The sequence below is a fragment of the Oncorhynchus mykiss genome, chromosome 11 (genome assembly GCF_057628025.1).
Source record: "Oncorhynchus mykiss isolate SJ-2025 chromosome 11, ASM5762802v1, whole genome shotgun sequence".
Lineage (NCBI taxonomy): Eukaryota > Metazoa > Chordata > Actinopteri > Salmoniformes > Salmonidae > Oncorhynchus > Oncorhynchus mykiss.
In genome coordinates, this window is record NC_143032.1 from 43,095,417 (window position 1) to 43,114,411 (window position 18,995).

Consider the following 18,995-nt stretch of genomic DNA (forward strand, 5'->3'; position numbering starts at 1 on the left):
ATGTCCATCTACTATCCCGGGTAGTACAAAAGGTGACCTATTCTATTCAGTGCGAGAAATAAATATTCTAAACATAGTCTGGGACAGTTGTGGGATGCAATAGATCCATAGATCCCAAATTAATACAACCACTAGCATAAAAAAATAATAATTAAGTAATGAGGCTGACTCAACAGAAGATACATTTCAACATAATGTATCTTCCCCCAACTTGAAACTCACACGCTGCATATGTATGCCAGTTAAGACTCTGCAACTTTGTAAAGGGGCTTAATGTGCTTTATTTTAAGAAGTTATTTGGCAATGTTAGTTGTGATACAAACGTTGGGCTATATGTTTTGATTTTTAATCAATTCTAAGGCTGCATGATGATTCTAAGACTCTAATGATGATTTGAAAAAAGTTGCATGAAAGGCATGAGCTCTGCATCTTTGCGCAGGCTTTACACACTTCATCAGTCTCTCATTTACAATTTGACAAGCACTTGATAATGCCTAGAATTTCCCAGCGGAAAATATATCATTCACAAGTGATAGGATAATATTTTCACCCATCAGTCTGCTCTTGATTTTATCTTGTCTTTACATATACTAAATAATATATGTGTGAAATTGTTTTGATTTAGAATGGACCATTATCATGCACCTGTCTCGAAACAGGGGCAGGGGAAAAATGTTATCTATGCACTTAAATAGCAAATGGAGGATGCTATTCACATGGTTCATTTTCATGCCATCCTGTTGTAAACAGAAGCAATGTGTTTAATATTAGGAAAGTTGAAAAATAAATATAGTAGGCCTAGCCTCTAGAAAGCTGATGGGATCCTCCTCTTTTTAATAGAGGCCATCACTCTGTTTTCTCACGCAATTACATAGCCTATAGAAATGTTGAGCAACATTAGCTCATGGGCTCTCATGAAGTGTTTGATTAGATTAGGAAATTCATTTGTATTGATGTCAGTGATTAGAGGGACAATAGAGTGTTGGTACCAGGCAGTTAACAAGTTTGGTAGGCTACTAATGACCATCAGTAGCATCAGAGCTTGGAGAAGCCTATTTACTGTGACTAAAAGGTCACGTGGAGTTTGACTGTCATCATGACTCATGAACCCCGTTGTGGCAGTAATACAGTCACCGTAACAGCCCTAGTGGTGAGTACGGCCCAGTACACCACTGTGGCTTAACTCTCTGCCATTCAGGATCTCTGCCATTCAGGATCTATTTTCATATTTTTTGTTGTTGTTGTATTTAACCTTTATTTAACTAGGCAGGTCAGTTAAGAACAAATTCTTATTTACAATGATGGCCTACCCTAGCCAAACAAGACGGCTAAATAGCTCCTCAAATGGCTACCCGGACTACCTGAATTGCAATAACTCTCTTGCACTGACTCTATGCACACACACTCACACATACTTACACTGACACCCCAACACACACACATAACACATGCATACTGATGCCACACACACACTTTCATACTCATTACATATGCTGCTGCTACTGTAAATTATCTATCCTGTTGCCTAGTCACTTTACCCCTAATTCTATGTACATACTGTACCTCAATTATCTCGTACCCCTGCACATCGTCTCAGTTCTGGTACTCCTTGTAATATAGCCATGTTATTTTACTCGTTATTCATAATTATTGTCATTCACTGTGTATTTATACCTCATGTCACTATTTATATTATTTCTTTATACATCTTTATCTTTAACCCTGCATTGTTGGAAAAGGACCTGTAAATAAGCATTTCACTGTTAGTGTACACCTGTTACTTACGAAGCATCTTCTATAACATTCTCTCTGTGCAGTCGGTTTGGAATTACTGCCCCTTTGCAAAAGCACCACACACGCTTGCCAGTAAAGTTTCGTAGTGTTAGGCATGTAGCTTCATTCAGGACGGCAAATAAGCACGCCTCTCATTTCAGGAGCTTAACAGATCAAAGCCAGTGGAGTAGAGAACATACTATAGCTCGGAGACACTGCACCGTTTAGCATTAGCACCACTTTCTTTGTGATGGATAGCTAGTCATTAGACAACTGCTCTCCCTCAGCTGCCAGGACGATGACAGAGGTGGCCAGTGGTGTTTTGACCCCGTCACCTGTCACCAACGTCACCAACAAGGTTGACAGGGCCGACCTGCCCATAGTAACTGACACTTGGGGGCGATTACATTGGATCCTGTGGAGCTGATGTGACGAGGTGTTGGGTTACCTGGCTACTCCTGAGGTCAGCCTGGGCTCGCCTCTAGGGTTTCTCCTTCCGGGAGCCAGGCCTGCTCTGTAATCTTACAGTTCTTCCAATCGCTTTGGTGCAAAGTTCAGAAGTGCGTGGTACATTTTCACAATGCTTATCGCAAACATCTAAACAGATCATCAAAATGGCTCATGTTTCAAAACTCTAAGCACGTTTTCAATTGACTGAGTGAGTACAACAAACACATTCACAGTCACTTGTTCATTGCACCAACAATATGGATACCTATTCAATCTATGCTTTTTAAAATTCAATAATTCAAATTCACTTGACTTTTGATATGATTTTCTTGTCATTTGTTAGCAAGACAATTAACTATCACTTAATCAAACTGCTCAAAACTACTGAACCAAAATGTATGTAGTGCCTTGTTAAATATAATTTGATAACTGCTGAACACTGTATATTTCTATATTTTTACATCATAAATGTATCAATTTGACATTAATTTATGTTGGAATGTAAAATCAAATCATATGGCTGTAAAACATACATCCTCCATCGGCCAAAAGTGGAAAGAGTCACTGTGTGCTACCTCTTGGAAATATGGTAGTGCAGTGAAAAACCCACTGCTGAAATATCTGGGTTGTTTAGGCCTATGTCAGGGATAATCAATGAGGGGTTATGCGTTCTATGGGAAATAATGAACGGTGTGGAAGGTGTGTTACACAAGGTACTAGCAGAGTTGCAGTGGGGGGGTGGGGGGGGGGGGGGGGTGGTGGTGCTGAGTTGAGTTTATTGAGTTTATTTACTTTTTACAGGGACAGTGCACATTAATCAACGTTTCAGTAAAAGTTCCGGTTCTAGCCAGCCGGCTAATTTTCAACCGCAGTCCCTGGGCAGGTTATTTAAAACAATTACAATATAGACAATAGCAACATAGGACAAGCAAAACATAGCATACAGACAGAGCAACATAGGACAAGCAAGACATAGCATACAGACATAGCAACATAGAACTATCAACTAACTGCTGGTACAGTATATGGCCAATATACCACGGCTAAAGCAATCATTTTGCTAGGACTGTCTGGGAGTGGTCTGAGTGGGGAGGGGAAAACTGTTAACTAGTTGTTATTGGCAGAGAGGTTTGGAACTCCCTTTCTCTCTGGTATATTAACTAATTTACTTCCTGGTGATGTCCCCACTCCCCAAAAAATGCACTCCTCTTTTCCTACTAGCACTGACTTTGCTGATAATGACTTTGTTGAGGGAGAATGTACTTACAATGATGGTGAGACAACCTATCACATAGCTATCTGAAGATGAATGTATATATGTAAGTCATGTAGAAAATGTGAATTTACAATTCTGCATTGGACAGAAATGGCATACAACAGTAGACAACTGCTTTACAATACACCTATTTATAAGGATTTTTGAGACTGAGACTGTAAGACGGACATATTTCTCAACATGCTCATAACATGCCATTGGATACACATTTTATTTAATTGTGCATGTCAAGTTATAGTCAAATACTGTATGGAAAATCATATTTACCATCTACTATTCGTTCTATTCAGCACTTCAAAAATAAATGTTGATCTTGTATTTTTTGCTATTGGATTAAATGGTAGTTAAAATGACTAAAAATGGGGAACCTGTCATTATCTGATGACTTGGTGACGTGATATTTCACGGAAATCTTTGACTTTGCATGGATGACTCAGGGGTGAAAGATGTGTGAAACCAATGAATGCACAATCAAAGGTTCTGAACATAAGATAGAGGGCGTTACAAATGTTATCAGTTTAGAGTGTGTTTGTGTGTTTGTATGTGCGTGCGTGCGCATGTGTGTGTGTGTGTTTGTGCATGTGTGCGTGTCTGTGTGTGTGTGTGTGAACAGTGCATTTTTGCAAACATTTCAAAATAAAAGCTGAAATATCAAATTTACATGAGTATTCAGACCCTTTACTCACTACTTTGTTGAAGCACCGTTGGCAGCGATTACAGCCTTGAGGCTTCTTGGTGTGTCACTGCATAACTATTTTCAGGTCTCTCCAGAGATGATCAAGTCCGGGCTCTGGCTGGGTCAATCAAGGGCATTCAGAGACTTGTCCCCAAGCCAATCCTGCGTTGTCTTGGCTGTATGCTTAGGGTCGTTCTCCTGTTGGTACTTTGCGTCGTTCATCTTTCCCTCGATCCTGACTTAAAAACATCCTCACAGCATGATGCTGCCATCACCATGCTTCACCGTAGGTTTCCTCCAGACGTGACGCTTGGCATTCAGGCCAAAGAGTTCAATATTGGTTTCATCAGACCAGTTTCCGTCTGGCCACTACATAAAGGACTGATTGGTGGAGTGCTGCAGAGATGGTTGTCCTCCTGGAAGGTTCTCCCATTTCCACAGAGGAACTCTAGAGCTCTGTCAGAGTGACCATTGGGTCTTGGTCACCTCCCTGACCAAGGCCCTTCTCCCCCAATTGCTCAGTTTTTCCAGGCGGCCAGCTCTAGGAAGAGTCTTCAGGTTTCCAAACTTCTTCAATTTAAGAATGATGGAGGCCACTGTTTTCCTGGGAACCTTCAATGCTGCAGAAATATTTTGATACCCTTCCCCAGATCTGTGCCTCGACACAATCCTGTCTCGTAGCTCAATGGACAATTCCTTCAACGTCATGCCTTGGTTTTTGCTCTGACATACACTGTCAACTGTGGGATCTTATATAGACAGGTGTGTGCCTTTCCAAATCATGTCCAATGAATTGAATTTACCACAGGTGGACTCCAATCAAGTTGTAGAAACATCTCAAGGATGGTCAATGGAAACAGGATTCACCTGAGCTCAATGTCGAGACTCGTAGCAAAGGTTCTGAATACTTATGTAAAATGATTGTTTTTGTAAAAAATTCTAAAATCCTGTTTTCGCTTTGTCATTATGGGGTATTGTGTGTAGATCGATGAGAATTTTTTTAAAATATATATTTTAGAATAAGGCTGTAACGTAACAATATGTGGAAAAAGTCAAGAGGTACATTACTTTCTGAATGCACTGTATGTGTGGCCACACAAGAAAAAACATGTCACTGGCTTCACTGAGGACGCCAAGTGTAGTCCCATACGGAAAACTCATGTATTATAATACATGTATATAATACAGTATGTGGGGGAATTAAAAATATATTGACACATATGTCAAGAATACATTTATGAGGCCTCCTGAGCGGTGTAGCGATCTAAGGCACTGCATCGCAGTGCTAGAGGCGTCACCACAGACCTGGGTTTGATCTCAGGCTGTGTTGCAGCCAGCCGTGACCGGGAGACCCATGAGGCGGCGCACAATTGGCCCAGCGTCGTCCGGGTTAGGGGAGGGTTTGGCCGGCCCAGGATGTCCTTGTCCCATCGCGCTCTAGCAACTCCTTGAGGCGGGCCGGGCACATGCACGCTGACTTCGGTCGCCAGCTGTACGGTGTTTCCTCTGACAAATTGGTGCGGCTGGCTTCAGGGTTAAGCGAGCAGTGTATCAAGAAGCAGTGCGGCTTGGCGGGGTCGTGTTTTGGAGGACACATGGCTCTCGATCTTCCCCTCTCCCGATTCCGTACGGAAGTTGCAGCGATGGGACAAGAAGGGGTAAAATAATATATATTCATGAAATAGAATAGAATATACATACATACATAGAATATGTATGTAAACATGTATGTAATATGTATGTAAATATATTTTTAAATATCTGATATTTACATCTATTTGTATCATGCTGAATTGTAATGTTGAGTCTATTGAGCTCTGATACAGGATCTTGGCTTAAGATTCACAAAGTGGTTTGCGTGTAAAATTTGGAAAAAAATTATGCAGCTATTGAGGCTACCCACCACTTATGAAACATAATAAGATTAGCTATGTTGATTTTGAAAAGAGACACATGAACCTAGAACATATTTCTTCTGAACTGTCAATCACAATTGAAAATGTTTCCGAGCCAGGCCCCCAGCCCACTTCCAACTGACAGAGCAGACGTTGCAATTTTTTTTTCAGATGAAGGAGAAGAGCAGCAGTCAGGGGAAAACCTCATTCTGATTGGCTGGGTCTGGCTCCCCAATTTTTCAAATACATGCAGTACCAGTCAAAAGTTTGGACACACCTACTCATTCAAGGGTTGTTCTTTATTTTTACTATTTTCTACATTGTAGAATACTAGAGAAGACATGAAATAACACATATGGAGTCATGTAATCATGTAGTAAGCAAAAAAGTGTTAAACACTGCCTTGATGACAGCTTAGCAGACGCTTGGCATTCTCTCAAGCAGCTTCACCACCTGGAATACATTTCAATTAACAGGTGTGCCTTGTTAAAAGTTCCTTTTCGGAATTTCTTTCCTTCTTAATGCGTTTGAGCCAATCAGTTGTGTTGTGACAAGGTAGGGTTGGTATACAGAAGATAGCCCTATTTGGTAAAAGGCAAAGTCCATATTATGGCAAGAACAGCTCAAATAATCAAAGCGAAACGACAGTCCATCATTACTTTAAGACATGAAGATCATTCAATGTGGAACATTTCAAGAACTTTGAAAACTTTTTCAAGCGCAGTTGCAAAAACCATCAAGCACTAGGATGAAACTGGCTCTCATGAGGAGCGCACATGGAAAGGAAGTCCCAGAGTTACCTCTGCTGCAGAAGATAAGTTCATTAGGAGTTAACTGCACCTCAGATTGCTACCCAAATAAATGCTTCACAGAGTTCAATTAACAGTAACAATAACACATCTCAACATCAACTGTTCAGAGGACACTGCGTGAATCAGGCCTTCAAGATCCAATTGCTGCAAAGAAATCACCACTAAAGGACACCAATAATAAGAAGAGAATTGCTTGGGCCAAGAAACACGAGCAATGGACATTAGACCGGTGGAAATCTGTCCTTTGGTCTGATGAGTCCAAATTTTAGACTTTTGTTTTCTGAGAAAGGAGAGTGATGGAGTGCTGTATCAGATGACATGGCCTCCACAATCACCCGACCACAACATAATTGAGATGGTTTGGGATGAGTTGGACTGCAGAGTGAAGGAAAAGTTGCCAACAGTGCTCAGCATATGTGGGAACTCCTTCAAGACTGTTGGAAAGAATCTCAAATCTCAAATATATTTAGATTTGTTTAACACTTTTTGGTTCCTACATAATTCCATATGTGTTATTTCTTGGTTTTGATGTCTTCACTATTATTCCACAATGTAGAAAATACTAAAAATAAAGAAAAACCCTTGAATGAGTAGCTGTGTCCAAACTTTTGACTGGTACTGTATGTATTTGAAACATATGTCAATATATTAGGCTTCTGTATGGGTGTCTCTGGTTGATCACGTGAGCACGGAGCTGAGTGTAGCCAAATAATAGACATACTGTCTGATGCAGACTACTCCCTTCTAAAAAAAAGACTCCTACAGCAGAAACACACTTGCACAGAGGACTCTGTCAATGTGCGCCAATCACTGGATCAGTGCGATTCTAAATGCTAATAGTACCAATGAGAAATTCATTTTAACATACATGCATATCTTCTATCCAAGCTTTTTCAATCGCATGCCAATGCAAATGCCAAGCCAATGTTTTAAAACCCAGTCTTGAGACTTCATAGTCTTTATGATGGGCTTTCCCAGCCCTTAGGTTTCCCTAGTTCTAAAAAGTCCCCCCACGTATGAGCCTGTGGTTGTGTCTAGAAGTTTATGTTCCCACAGATCCGCAGGATTTAAACATGGGGCGGCTGTGGGATTTCATTCATCATCAAGTTCTGTTTCCTGATCTGGAGTCAGCCGGGCCACATTGGAAGTGCCTGTCAGTAACTCTAGTAGACCACAGTTTCTGTGACACCCCCCTGTCTTTCCATTGATCTGGGTGAGACAGGCCACACTGGGAGTGGTAGGCAGTACACTTCATACATCCCAAAGTGTCACTACAAACAGTGATTTCAGAAAGTATTCACACCCCTTTCAACATTCTGTTGTGTTACAGCATGAATTTAAAATGGTTACATTGAGATTTTGTGTCACTGGCCTACACACAATATCCCATAATGTCAAAGTGAAATTTAAAGCTGAAATGTCTTGAGTCAACAAGTATTCAACCCCTTTGTTATGGCAAGTCTAAATAAGTTCAGGAGTAAAAATGTGCTTAACAAGTCACATAATAAGTTAATTGTGTTTAACATGATTTTTTAAAACGACAATCTCATCTCTGTACCCCACATACACAATCATCAGTAAGGTCCCTCAGTCGAGCATTGAATTTCAAACTCAGATTCAACAACAAAGACCAGGGAGGTTTTCCAATGCCTCGCAACGAAGAGCACATATTGGTAGATGGGTACAAATAAAAAAAAGCAGACATTGAATATCCCTTTGAGCATGTTGAAGTTATCAATTACCCTTTGGATGGCGTACCAATACACCCAGTCACTATAAAGATACAGGCGTCCTTCACTAACTCAGTTGCATGAGAGGAAGGAAACCGCTCAGGAATTTCACCAATGGTGACTTTAAAACAGTTTAATGAGCGTGAAAACTGAAGACGGATCAACAACATTGTAGTTACTCCACAATACTAACCTAAATGGCAGAGTGGCAGAGTGAAAAGAAGGAAGCCTGAACAGCCTGAACAGACTAAAAATATTCCAAAACATGCATCCGGTTTGCAACAAGGCACTAAAGTAGTTCTGCAAACCAGACACTGGGAGATTAATTCTCCTTTCAGCCGGACAATAACCTTAAACACAAGGCCAAGTACACACTGGAGTTGCTTACCAAGACAACATTAAATGTTCTTGAGTGGCCTAGTTACAGTTTTGACTTAAATCGGCTTGAAAATCTATGGCAAGACTTGGAAATAGCTGTCTAACAATGATCAACGACCAACTTCACAGAGCTTGAAGAATTAATTAGAATGTGCAATTAAAATGTGCAAATATTGTCCAATCCAGGTGTGCAAAGCTCTAAGAGACTTACCCAGAAAGACACACAGCTGTAATCACTGCCAAAGTTGAGTCTAACATGTATTGACTCACCTTTGAGTCAACTTTGTGAATACTTGTGAAAGTGATATACAGTGCCTTGCGAAAGTATTCTGCCCCCTTGAACTTTGCGACCTTTTTCCACATTTCAGGCTTCAAACTTAAAGATATAAAACTGTATTTTTTTGTGAAGAATCAACAACAAGTGGGACACAATCATGAAGTGGAACGACATTTATTGGATATTTCAAACTTTTTTAACAAATCAAAAACTGAAAAATTGGGTGTGCAAAATTATTCTGCCCCCTTAAGTTAATACTTAAGGGGGCGCCACCTTTTGCTGCGATTACAGCTGTAAGTCGCTTGGGGTATGTCTCTATCAGTTTTGCACATCGAGAGACTGACATTTTTTCCCATTCCTCCTTGCAAAACAGCTCGAGCTCAGTGAGGTTGGATGGAGAGCATTTGTGAACAGCAGTTTTCAGTTCTTTCCACAGATTCTCGATTGGATTCAGGTATGGACTTTGACTTGGCCATTCTAACACCTGGATATGTTTATTTTTGAACCATTCCATTGTAGATTTTGCTTTATGTTTTGGATCATTGTCTTGTTGGAAGACAAATCTCCGTCCCAGTCTCAGGTCTTTTGCAGACTCCATCAGGTTTTCTTCCAGAATGGTCCTGTATTTGGCTCCATCCATCTTCCCATCAATTTTAACCATCTTCCCTGTCCCTGCTGAAGAAAAGCAGGCCCAAACCATGATGCTGCCACCACCATGTTTGACAGAGGGGATGTGTGTTCAGGGTGATGAGCTGTGTTGCTTTTACGCCAAACATAACGTTTTGCATTGTTGCCAAAAAGTTCAATTTTGGTTTCATCTGACCAGAGCACCTTCTTCCACATGTTTGGTGTGTCTCCCAGGTGGCTTGTGGCAAACTTTAAACAACACTTTTTATGGATATCTTTAAGAAATGGCTTTCTTCTTGCCACTCTTCCATAAAGGCCAGATTCGTGCAATATACGACTGATTGTTGTCCTATGGACAGAGTCTCCCACCTCATCCAGAGTGATCATGGGCCTCTTGGCTGCATCTCTGATCAGTCTTCTCCTTGTATGAGCTGAAAGTTTAGAGGGACGGCCAGGTCTTGGTAGATTTGCAGTGGTCTGATACTCCTTCCATTTCAATATTATCGCTTGCACAGTGCTCCTTGGGATGTTTAAAGCTTGGGAAATCTTTTTGTATCCAAATCCGGCTTTAAACTTCTTCACAACAGTATCTCGGACCTGCCTGGTGTGTTCCTTGTTCTTCATGATGCTCTCTGCGCTTTTGACGGACCTCTGAGACTATCACAGTGCAGGTGCATTTATACGGAGACTTGATTACACACAGGTGGATCGTATTTATCATCATTAGTCATTTAGGTCAACATTGGATCATTCAGAGATCCTCACTGAACTTCTGGAGAGAGTTTGCTGCACTAAAAGTAAAGGGGCTGAATAATTTTGCACGCCCAATTTTTCAGTTTTTGATTTGTTAAAAAAGTTTGAAATATCCAATAAATGTCGTTCCACTTCATGATTGTGTCCCACTTGTTGTTGATTCTTCACAAAAAAATACAGTTTTATATCTTTATGTTTGAAGCCTGAAATGTGGCAAAATGTCTAAAAGTTCAAGTGGGCCGAATACTTTCGCAAGGCACTGTATTTCTGTATTTCATTTTCAATAATGTTTCAAAAATGTCTAAAAACATGGACAAAGGCTGCATGTTAGAACCAGCTATAAAAAGGGCTTGAGTCTCAACCAATCTAGCTTGGCCCTGGTAGGCCTTTATTCCATGGCACTGTCACGTTCAGTCAGGCAGCACAACAACTAGCGTAGGTGGCGAAACCACCAAGTTTTTTTAAAAGGCTGTTTAATTTTCTCTTAATTTCTGTAGCTTGGCGTCGTTGCCCAAACCAGAATGTATCCTCTGTGTTTGTTGGTTAGTTTTCTATTTGAGAAAACCATACATGAATTATGCCACCCCCATGTGTTAGGCTACCTCAGAAACCACCCTCCATGCCATTCCTCGTCGCTGGCCACGAAGGGCTGCCATATATGGTCAGCTCACAAAGCCATAATTGCAATTTCACATATAGTTTCTCCTTCAGTATTTTTAGATCAGTGAAAGTTCTCAACATCCAGAGTTTTGGGGGAATTAAGAAATGTAATAAGTGACTTTGGCTTAAAGGTACATCATTAAATCTGACGAAAATTCAGTAAACCACAGCGTATTGTTGGCTAGACACTAATTCAGAGAGCTATTCTGGAAATGCACTTCTATTTATTTTGGGGGGGGGAAACACAGAGAACCTAGCATTAGCCCTACAAGCAGACAAAATAGTGTTTTGGAAATACGTTTTTGAGGGATGCAGAGAGGTATGAGTGGGAAAAAAAAGGATATCATTCCATCTTAGGGAGCAGTCAAGTTGATATGGATCCACATTCGTTTTTGCAGAAGCAGCAGCTACTCTTCCTGGGGTCCGCAAAAAAACATAAAGCACGACAAATAGCAAAGCACTGATGCACTGGTAGGCAAGGGAAGTAACACAAATTAAAATGACAACGATATACAAACAATGCAACTAAAAACATAACACAATTCCAGGTCGTCAAGCACATTGACAGATACTTTTTCTAGCAAATTATTTTCCTCTTGTGGAGATGATGCCAATCACTGATGCTTTTTTACTGTGGACAGGAAAAAAATAGAACGTCTAACAGAGGTATTGTCCCGTCCCCACGGCTGCGGTTGGCTGCTCTCAAATTGCGCCAACTGCATCTCACATCCTCGCAAACCAAAAACACAAAGATTTTTTTTTTCTTTGAGAAAAGTGGGTAGAATCCCAGACAAAACAAGCCAGTTCCATTGAGTGCTCCGAGCGCCCTGGAGCTGGCTCTCTCTTCTGACTGATTAGCCTGTACAACACACACAATGATTGAGCTAGACAGAAATGCACTTTCAGGGGATTAAACAAGGACGAGCTCGCTACAGAACCGGGACCAAAAGGGCCAAATTAGACAGAGTATTACTTCATCGCATGTAACCAGTGAGGCCTGGATGAAATGCTAATTGCCTTTCATAGACGTCCACAACAGAGACGGGACCCAGAGGGGTGGCTGTTGTCAGGGCGGGAGCGGGACATCACAATTCACTGACCAACGCACAGTTCTTCAGCAGGCTTCTGTTGTGCCTGTTCTTTTCTTTTCGCGTTGTTTTTTCCCCCTCTCTTTTCTTTGTCTCTCTCCTTTTTTGCATGCAGGACTCCCCCTCCCACCCAGCCGAGTACAAACCCCATTCAGACAGATAGTCCTCTTCTCTCTGCGTCTTTCTCTCTCTCTCTCTCTCTCTATGCTCTCCCCTTCAGTATGGGCAATGTGGGAACCTCGTTCCTCTCCAAGCCTCTCCACTGGGCTGCTCTTGGCAGACTGGGGACAGATGGCAGAATTGTGGCTTCAGTAAATCCCTGATCAAGTGTGGCCGGTCCCGAGCAGCGGTACAGCAAATGCACAGCCTATATACCGCACTTCCACTAACAAGCTGGTCATTAAGTCTCAGTGATCGTTCCCTGGCCCTTCACAGGCCACACAGGTTCTCTCTCTCCCTCTCTCTCCCCATCATGTGGTGAGTCACTACACAACCTGGGTTCTGTTAACTGCGAACACCTGCTCTGTGATTCGTATGGGGACTTTGCATGCTGATCAGATTATCTTTGAAGACAGTAAGCATAAGCAAGCAAACCATTCAGGACCCCACTTTGATACGATCGTCAATTCATCGAATGGGAACTGTCTGTCTTCAAGCATACGGCAGATACGGTGAAGACAGGCTACTTTACTCTGAATCTGCGTGACACTTCCTAGTCCACAAACTGATAAAGGTTATCAATGACAGCATATCGTGTACTTATGTAGAGCGTTGGAATAGAGATCTGGTGTGTTTGTCGTTTGAGAACATTTAGAGTGGGAGGTGTGTTGATCTTTATTCTCAGTCCTTTATACATCTTAGTGGCTAAGATGTACAGTATAGAGGCATAAATCCCAACTAATAACTTCTTATCCATTTTCTCAGCATTGCAACACATAGTAAGGAACACAAGCCCTGGTCAACAGTGCACTATATAAAGGAACAGGGAGCCCTTTAGGATGCACACATGAACTGATAATCTCATGTCACAGCTCCTCTCTGGGGGCCACAACAACCAGTCAGTTTTCTCCTGTAGACCTGTAAAAAAAAAGATGGAGATGGTGCTCTAGCCTAATTTCCAAATGAAAGAACCGAGAATAAGGATCAACACACCTCCCACTCTAAATATTCTCAAACAACAAACACACCAGATCTCTATTCCAACACTCTACTTAAGTCCTTCCTGCAGCATGGCAAAACCACAATGTGGAAGGTGCCTGGTTGGTAGAAAGGAGCCAGAGACACTTAGTCAAGAGAAAGAACATGAAAGAGAAAGAGGGTGTTGCAAATTGGCCTGCTTCTTTTCTTGACTGGCAACGACATATAGAATGCTCCCGTTTATAAGCTACACACACACACACAGAGAGATGAATTAGTGCCTTTTTTTGCTGGCCCCCAAAGTTTTTAGTTTAAAAAAATATACACAAAAATTAACAGAATGCTCCTCTGTATAAGCCACACACACACACTTTTTAAAAACTTTTTTAGTAGAAAAGCGTTCCCACAAATGAAAAAAAGAGACGTTTCTCAATGTAATCAAGGCATGACATGATTGTTAAGGTCAATTACAATCTCGTTTTGGGTTTAACTGTGATCAATTTGCAGTGTATAAATTATTATCCTTAACGTTCCGGCGCCCCAACCATCCGCTCTGACAAAAATCGCCCCGTGGCTGAATCTAGTTGCCCAACCCTGATCTCGAGCAATTCAAAAGGCTGATTGAGGACCTTTTTTTTTACTGAAGAATGTGTATGTTTTCTATGATGATGTTTTGTGTATTGATGTGTATAGTGTATATTAATGTGTATTGATGTTTATCATCTGTAAAAGAGACCTTGGTCTCAGCATGAATCCCTGTCAAAATAAAGGTGAAATAAAAAGAGCACACACACACACATGCATGCATACACAGGCTACATACTGTCAGCAGTGCTTTCATCCAGCCTGTCTATATCCCCTGACCAAGGCACTCATCGGGGTAACTAATGCTGGAGAATGGGGTGGGGTCTGGGGTGTAGAGCAGGGTTGGGGTGGGTCTAATGAGGGTGAGATCTGGGGAGCGTGATCTGTTTGTGACCTCCAATGGGAGTCTGTGTGTGACTCTCCAACCGACCCCTGTAAATTAGGAGAGGAAACGTGGCTCCCCCTCTAACAAGGATAAGAGGTATGACCCGCGGGAGTTTACGGCCGGATGGATAAACTTACCACTGTGACCATGGGGGGGGGGGGGGGGGGGGGGGGTCAGTAAATCCTACAGAACAGGAGCACTAAACAGCAGACAGAGAGCAATCAAATGAATGCTTTTAATGGCTAGGGAATATCTAGCTGACAGAATTGCTGCTTTGTATATCTTACGTTCAATGGTCATATTATAGAGATAGTGTAGCAACTGCAAAACATGTTTAAAAATGATTTATACGTTTGTGGCATAGTAAATTCAGTCAGGGTAGCCTAGTGGTTAGAGCATTGGACTAGTAACCGAAAGGTTGCAAGTTCAAATCCCCGAGCTGACAACGTACAAAATCTGTTGTTCTGCCCCTGAACCTAGGCCGTCATTGAAAATAAGAATTTGTTCTTAACTGACTTTCCTAGTAAAATAAAGGTAAAATAAAAAATAAATAAATAAAAATGATTGACAGTCCTTTGTTGAAGCTGAGGTAAGTAGCAGCTATGGACCTCAGTGAGAGTGGACAAGCTGGTGATGCATCGCATGGCCCAGCAGGGTGCTAAGTCTCTGAGGCGGCTTTAAGAACATCAGAGAGGGTCGAAGTTCAAGTTCAATGCCCCAGGAAAATGGGATGCAAGACAACTGTAGGGGGGGGGGCTCTTCTTTGGCCCTACAGAGTACAATACAGAACAGTGTGTGTGTGTATAGGAAATGGATTTGAGTTTAGAGGAAGGTCTGGGCCAAGAGTTGGCTGTAGTGACCGAAACGATTCTCACATCAGAAACCATTGCATAACAATTGCGGTCCGTCAGGTAAAATAAAGAGACCTCAGGATTGTTGGACCTCTCCAAGGGCTCACGATGTGACCCGCCACTTTCCTGTCCCTCTGCTCCAAAGTAAACTGCTACTAAAACATGACACCGTCTTACTGGTTAGCTTGAACTGACAAAAGTACTCCGAACACAGTCTATAAGCACTTCAACAGTGGATAAATTAGAATCCGTCACTTATCTGACAAAGTCGAAGAGAAGCGACTCACTGTTATTCCATCAACGTGATGGCAATAGCTTTAGACTTTTACTGCAACTTAAAACATGTGGTGATGACATCACCTAACACAGGTTTCTTCTCTCGTCATCTCTCTTACGTTTGAGCATAAAGGACACTCAATACCCGCCTATTAACTGACCGCAGCAGCGCTAAAAACCAAGTGAGCTTCAATTCCTTTAGCAAGGTAGTGATCATTTTCTTCTGTCCCTCCTTAGCTACCGCCATTTGTTCAAATATTCCACTCCGTTTAAGAAGTTAACAAACGAAACAAGGGAAAATGTTAAGTGTGCGTTTTGTGTCTGTGTGTGATGTCTTTGTCTGTCTGTGTGTGTATGCGCGTGCTTCACCCCACGACACATTCAAAGTCTCTTCATGTCTCCTTTTTGGAATCAGAGCCCTAATTATGCTGCCTTTCCACAGCTGTGCTTTTCAGCATTGACCAAAAATCACAAAATCGAGGAGCGTCCCGCCACCAACCAGCACAGACACAGTCCAACCTGCAACATTCCATCACCATTAGCTTATTAGCCTGAGAGTTGATTGTCATGTTATAAGAGTAGAACTTATCTCTAATGGTCTAAACTGCCCATGATATGCTCAAAACCAGGAGGGAATTCATGCCATTTATGTATGCTCTCTGAGCATGTTCTTGGCCTCCCAGCCTCTCTCCCATAGCAGCACTCAGCTGAACTGCGTAACCCCAGTCATATCCCCACTGCGCTGCTACTGTGCTGTGGCTCCTGTGGCTCCTGTGTCTTTGTGAACTGGGCTGGGCTGAGCTGGCTGAATTGAGTGACTGTGTGCAGCCCAATGGCATGCGTGGGTGCTTTGTTTTAGCCGAGGCCCCAAAGTGGTGGGAAAGAGCTCTGAGGCTGGAACCCCACTATTTACACTCTCAAGGTGTGGAAAACAAAACCAGACTGGAACTAATCTCTATCCCATTTTCCCACACACTTAGCATAAGTCAGAGCCATGCCTTGCTCTGTGGCACTGAGCTATCTACATAGTATTGTTACAATAAGAAATGAGCACAATGAATAAGCAGAGAACACCGTATTATAACCCAAGAGGGGTGTGAAGACTTCCAAATGTTTAAAGGAGGGATACATGGAGAGATGCACAACACTGACCTACCTTATCCCCTGTAAAGAAGCCCACAGAAAGAGCCCCATCTGGATCTAGGAGTCTGGGAGTCAGGGCCCACAGGATGAGGCACTTTCCCCTCCCCTCTATGCTCCATCAGAAGGATGGAGGAGCGCAGAGCTTCACTTCGAACGATTCGTTTTCAAACATAATAAAATCGATGCTCTTGACATATGGGTGAGGCAGCTGCCCCTGCTTTGGTTCCTAGCTACATGCAGACACTTTACCCACGCTGCTTGGTGAAGCAGGAGGAGGGGGCAGCATGCTAGGGGTGAGGAGGGATTGAGGGAAAGAGGGAGGGTGTTAGTAACTGCTGTGGGGTATCAAAGGACACCCACTCCCACCACTGCCATTCCCAACACAAAAACAGCCATGTCTATGATCAATCTAGACTGCGCCCAGAAGAGGAACATCGACCGCCTCTTATTGGGGGTGCTCAGTTGGGTTTTCAGGACATCACCTTGGCCCCCTGTGATCCTGCAGATTGGGAGGCTGTCTCTTTGTCTGGTGCTCCATCACGCCTTGCCCTGTGAGGCATCTCTCCAGCAGACATCCATCTCAGTCTGGCCATGAGGCACTCTAGCACCTTATCAATTAGCACGGCCTGTTTATGGCACTGTCCCCTTTGTGTGCGGCTGCAGTAAGGGGAAGCCACGGAGGCTGAGCAGGGCAGGCAGTAAAACAGTTTCCGCCCAGTGAATCACATTCACACTCACACACAGGCGACTGCGCCGTAAGTCGTGCCAAGCAATGACATAAAAGCAAACAAACAAAAGAAACAAACAAACAAAAGACACTCAGTGCAACAACGGGCAAGTAATAAGACCCAAGTCTGCCCAAAACACAGTGGAAAGTGGCTACTGTAGCATACTGGGATTTGCCACTCTTAAATACCCAATAGAGACATTTTTATACCAATATCAAATCATTTCTGGGTAACAATTAAGTACCTTACTAGCTAGATTTCCATCGAATTTACGACAGAATTTGATGCGAATATTCTAAAATCTGCAAAAAATAATATGCGCATTTTCCCACCAGAGATATCTCCATCAAAACAGACTTTTTGCTGATAAAAGGCTGTGCGTGATGACGTAGTGCACATAAAAATTACTTTTACCTCTAAATTACCATGTACCAAATGAAAAATACAAGTTAAATAAAATAAATGAGTTTCCATCGCATTTTCAACTCTACTGATGGTTTGGTCACACTCCGGTCTTGGCACATGTACTCCAGCCAATAGCTAGCGGATACAGTGCTACCTACATTATAGCTAGCAGATACAGTGCTACCTACATAGGCTACCTACATTATGAGATTATTATGTCCAATGGCAGCCAAGCATCGATCATAATGTCACCAGAATAAGACCCTCAATATTTTTGGAAGGAGCATCAAACTCATCACCTTGCACATTTACCACCCTGAAGTTCATCATACCTTGTTTAATCTGTAAACTAATAAACTGCATGCTTTCCTGAGTCATCGTGGGACATCCCACTCGAACGAACAAATTGTCTGTCGCCATTTATAAAATTGTTTCTGCATTTCATGTTTCCATCAGCCCAGACTTTTTATCATGCGCCAGGTAATTAATCAGTATGAAATCGTTGGAAGGAAATGTGGTTAATGTATTAGATTTCCATTAAAATGGCCAAAAACTGCCTTTTAGCAACAACAAAAAATGTCTCAAACAAGACATTTTCTAGGACTGTCTGGGAGTTGTCTGAGTGGGAAGGGGGAAGCTGAAAACTAGCTATTATTGGCAGAGAGGTTTGGAACTGTCTTTGTTATTGGTCTATTAATCAATTTACCACATGGTGATGTCACCATGGAAAGCCGAAACTCCCACCCATGCTAACCTGCTGATTAGAAGTTGCTTTGCCGATTGTATTTTCAACTATCATTAAATAACACTTTTTTTTCACTTTTACAGTGTTAGTTTCATCAGCTGTTTTACAATATGATATAAAACACAGGAAAAACAGGATTTTGACTGCACTGGGCCCTTAATACAAATGCTGTAAATTAATGAGTTGAGAAAACACCATCCTAGGTTTGCTGCAAGTGCAATCTGTCTGATTCTACACTTAAACCTACAAATGTCTGCTTAACTATGGAAAGAAGCATTACTGTTCAAAGAATGACAGACAGGGCTTAATAGAGAAGCAGCATTATTATCCCCAAAAGAAGGAGCA

At 42.0% G+C, this 18,995-nt stretch overlaps 1 protein-coding gene across 1 annotated transcript in view; it reads right to left on the reverse strand.

Moving 5' to 3' along the window:
* Window positions 1-18,995, reverse strand: part of adgrv1 (adhesion G protein-coupled receptor V1) — a 212,527-nt gene that overhangs the window by 192,122 nt on the left and 1,410 nt on the right. The window lies entirely within an intron of this gene.